The sequence below is a fragment of the Capsicum annuum genome, chromosome 11, assembly GCF_002878395.1.
Source record: "Capsicum annuum cultivar UCD-10X-F1 chromosome 11, UCD10Xv1.1, whole genome shotgun sequence".
Lineage (NCBI taxonomy): Eukaryota > Viridiplantae > Streptophyta > Magnoliopsida > Solanales > Solanaceae > Capsicum > Capsicum annuum.
This window is the reverse complement of record NC_061121.1, coordinates 128311240-128316187: the sequence shown is the minus strand read 5'-3', so window position 1 is coordinate 128316187 and position 4948 is coordinate 128311240. Positions and strand designations below refer to the sequence as shown.

General features: G+C 35.5%; 1 pseudogene; it reads right to left on the bottom strand.

The window, feature by feature from the left end:
• Positions 1 to 357: 357 nt before the first annotated feature.
• Positions 358 to 4723, bottom strand: LOC124889016 (annotated as a pseudogene).
• Between the last annotated feature and the right edge of the window lie 225 nt (positions 4724 to 4948).

Genomic DNA, 4948 nt, shown 5'->3' with positions numbered 1-4948 from the left:
GATGGCTTATAGTTTGGCTTAGAGGTAGGTTATCACTTACCTTTCCTCAGATTCCGCTTGGGTGGGGACTTAGCATGTAAAGCATGTTATGTATTGGGCGAATTAGTGAAGTGTAAAAGTAAATGAGACGAATTTTTGTTGTGATATCCAAATTGGGGCTTATACTGTTAAAGTGATGAGCGATTTAGATCTCTAACTTGATATTGAAGCTTGTAGCCTATGTTTATAAGTTGAATGTTATCTTGACATTTTGTACATATATATTGTATCTGGATTTATCTTATCATTTTAATCATGCATGTTCATTCATCTCATGTATCACTGGATTGTACTGGGAAACACTAAATTTTGAAAGAAATGAACAAGCAAAAAAGCAACGCTCCATGGCGCATTCTTCAATCGAGACAAAATATCGTTTTGTTATTATAACAGTTGCAGTGTTGTGTTGGCTTCGAAATATGTTTAAAGAACTTTCACTCAGATCTCTGCAGCCTCCAGTTATAACTTGGGCGCCATTTATTTGGCTACTAACGAGTGTTCAGAAGTTGATTATCACTTTGTTCGGTCTCTTGTTCGTCAAGGATTTCTTCGTCTTGTGCATATCTCTAATAAAGATCAACATTCAGATGCACTTACAGAACCATTAGCTCGTCCAAATTTTCAAAAATTGTGATCCAAGATTGGCGTTCTTGCTCTCTCTAATGACCGCAATCTTGAGGGGAATCTTAGAAGAACATCATGTCCTGATCTCTCTCTATCAAATATAGTAAATAGATTGTATAACATCTTAAAAGATTTTAGGATAGATAACAGATTCTAATTGATTTAGACATCTTTATTCTTTCTTAGTCACCGAGACTATGACGCATATATTTCTGCATAATTTTTATCAAAACAAATCTGCAAGCATTAGCTTTCACTACAACTACTTTACATGTCAATTATTTGCTTTCATCGGGTACTGCTTTTTGCTGTCTGCACAGGAGGACAACGAACAACAACATACCCAGTGTACTCCCACAGAGTGGTCTGGGGAGCGTAATGTGTACCCAGTCCATACTACTACCTCAGAAGAAGTAGAGAGGTTGTTTCTGATAGAACCCCTAATAAAACAGTATACAAAGACGTAATAAAGCATAAAACAAAGATGAAATAACACACCCACAAGGAAAAACAAAAACAAGACACCCACGGAGTAGTACGACACATTATCTACACAAGAGGACAGACTATCAAAATTTTCTTCCACAATGTAGAGTAAGTTACGTAGTACATAATGGGGGTTATTTGGCTCATAATATTAGCTCAAATGCCTCAAAGCTAGCCTTTGGGAAAATGATTTTCAGATTAGTTGTGTCAAAGATTGCTGCGCAACTTTAAGTAGACAAACAAAAATGATCAGAATTTAGTATTTCACCATTTGGAGAAATTCAATAAGAGTTGGACATGAGAAGTTACAATGATACAAATTTCAAACAAATGAACTATAATAACTCCACATATGGGTATCGAGGAAAATGAATACAAAGTATGCAATTATTCAACCTAAAAACCATTGGGGTACCAAGGGTGCAATAATTTTGGATATATATCTATCATATAACTAACATGGTACAACCGGATAATTTGGCTTAAAATACAGCATTTATTATATATCTCAACTTGAGGAGGTAGTTTTATCAATATGTATGATTTAGATTCTATTTTCCACCAAATCTGCCTTTTCTCTTAGAGGGAAGCCTCAAATACCTAGGGAAACTAAGATCCTTCCACAATTTGTATATTCACCTTAATTGCAAATTCATAATGGTATAAGTAATAATCTCTAATTTAGCCCAGGATAGTTCCTGATGAAATAGGGAAATTCTTAACTATCTATCCAGATCCGTTGGAATTACTGAACATTATCTCGAGATCAAAGCGTTTGAATGAGAAAATCTAAAGCATCTTTAAAAAATACACAAGGGCTGTTAGACAACTAATGGAACTTCATGTTGTGTCCCCAAAGCAATTCCTCTTGTATATTTATAGGAACACTGTATGGGGTAAAATCTGACTGAAGACATATGGCACTATAAGGAGAGACAGCTTGGAGGTGAATAGTGATGCGAGCTGATGCGCTCGCATCGTGTTTCTTTAAATTGTTGGGCTAGTTTTAATTTTAAAAAAAAAAAAGAACCGGGTCAATTTAATGAAGGAAAAGGTCGCGATTTTGTAGGTTTAGCAATCGCGACTTTTCTTCTTCAGTTTTTCATCTGTTACAACTTGTTGTGCCATTCTTGTTTTCTTCTTCTCCAAAGTCCAATCTCCATTGTTGCTGTGACTTCTCCTCTTTAAGGTAATTTTTCTTCCTTCTTCTTTCTTATTTCATCTTCTTTCTTCTCCTTCTCTATTTCATTGTTTCTTTTTTTTCTTCTTTTTTTAAAAAGAAGAAACACTTCTGCTCTTCTTCCTTGCTCTTTACTGCTGATCTATTTTTACTCGTTTTACCTAGAGTTTTCTGCTGCTCTATTTTTATTTTTTCCGCAGCTTTTTTTACTCTTTTTTTCACTTTCTTTTTCCCTATTTTACTTTCGGTGTTTCATACTTTCATTTATACTTTTGCTTATATATAGCATCTTTATTGTTGATTATATAGTTGTTGTGGTCTTTTCACTTATGATTTATTGTTTTGGATGCTCTGTTAGGTCCTTTTTCTTTTAAATTGAGCTTCACTCAATATTAAGTGATTACAAGTGCAGAGCCTACGAGAACAATCCCTCAAACTTAGTGGAAGTTCATTCTCATATAGGATAAAAGTTCAGCGACTCATCATCCCCGGTGACATGGCACAAAGAACAACCAGGAGACAAATATGTCAGGCCGCTCAGGAACGCAGACAAACTCTTTAGGAGCTGAGCATTGCAGGAAAATTAGTTGGCTCACTAACCGAACTAACACATGGCGCGCCATCATAGGTTTTAGTCCTTTAGGACTTTATTGTTGAAATCTAATTGGCCAAGGCCTAATGTTGTAACTTATAAATAGTCGCACATTCTCACTTGTATAGAATCAACTCCTCACTTTCTCTTACTCAATACAACAGTTTTACTTAGTCTCCAAGCATTTTTTTCTTATTCTTTACTATCTATCGAGATATTGATTATGTGCCTCCGTCAACAGCTCGGATTAGATCTCAGACGCGCTCGTATTTGCACTGGGCTCGCCTAGATTTGTTTGTTTTACTGTGTTAATCTCGTTTAATTAATATCTTGTTGATTTCCTTTATCATTTCGTAATCAAACTACTAGTAAATCGAACTCGGAATAAAGTTAAATCGAAACACATGCTCTTGACACACCTACAAATCAAATGCACCAAATCCATGTTAAATAAAAACAATAAAAAATCATGCACTAAATTTGCATAAAAAAGTTGTTAGTTAATGTTTGACACAAAACCTAGCTAACTAGACAATGGAATCATGAAGAAGAAATACCTACATTGTAGGGAAACTCTCTACTCTGTATCAAATCAGCAAGTGTAGCGTCCCCTTTGAAACACCAAAGAAGCCAGTACTCTGCTCCTTTCTTTGAAGAACTCTAGCACGATTTTAAACATAAATAACTCAAGCTCTTAGCATTCGATTGCAGTTTCCAAAATGCATGTCACAATGAATATCAAACAAAATACAAGTGTAACTCTAGAAACCCATAGAGAAAATCAGCACAACTATTAGCACAAGCCCTACGCACACACTCATTCATCCATATTTCCACTGCTCCATATTCAGTTGCTCTTTCTAACACTAAATCACCACACTTCAGGCCCCAGGAAAAAAAGGTATTAACGACTCATGCCTGCTTGAGTTGCCAACCACAATTTTTTTTTCATAAAATGTATGGAGCAGATAGCAGCTACAGTTTGAGCTTTTGTATACGAAAAACCAAAATTAGTAATAATAATGTATGACTGCCAACATCCAATTGACTGAGTTTAAGTGTGCTAAGACTTAAGACTTGGGGATTAGAGAATATATGGCTATATGTAGAATCTCGATACCTTTGACGATAGCTTTCTTGCCAAACAAACTCTATAAGCAGCACCAAAATATCCCTCACCCAGTTTCTTTCCCAACATAATATCATCCTGCAAACAAAGAAGAGAGGAAATTGGGAAAAAAAAAAGAGGACCTAACCTAACTAAGTAGTAATTCAGAATTAAGTGGTATTACCTTCTTATAAGTAGGTCGAAACAATCTTTCAACAAAGGTAAGAACAACATATCGAAGAAACCAGGAGCGACACCAGGAGTAACCCAGAGGTAAGACAGGGTACCCAAAGCCAAAATAACCCCAGGATCAGTCACTGTGATCCCATTTGACTTGGGCAGTGTACTTCTATAACTTATATCACCACACTCCATTACAGTACAGGGTAGTCCTACCCCAACACCAACAAAAAGATCATGTCCAAACCTAAGCATTTCACCATAAATTATCCTTGTATTCGATTGTTTCTTCAATGGTATATGGACAAAGATAAAGGCTTAAACTTGAGTTTGTTGCCCAGAAATGAAGAGTGGAGTACTACTCCATCGATATTCGCCACTGAAGCCATACGTGGATCAGAAAGTTTTTAGGTTTCCTTGGACTTATTACTGATTATTTTAGCAAGACAAGATTTTCTTTTCAATTAGTGGCAGTTATTACAGAACCAAGTGTTTTTTATTTTTTATTATTTATTTTTTGTTGAGGCAAGTGCTTAGTTGGATTGAAAAGTTCCATAGCCACAAACGACATACTGGGTTCCTTAGTGGACGTTTGGCCATGAAAACTAAAACTTTTAAAATTGGAGCTGGGAGTTGGAATCAAGTTGGATTGAAGTTGAAGTTGTGTTTGTCCATAATTATAATTGAAGTTGGTTTTGAATTTTTATGAAAGAAGAAACATTGAAAAAAAGTGAAAATA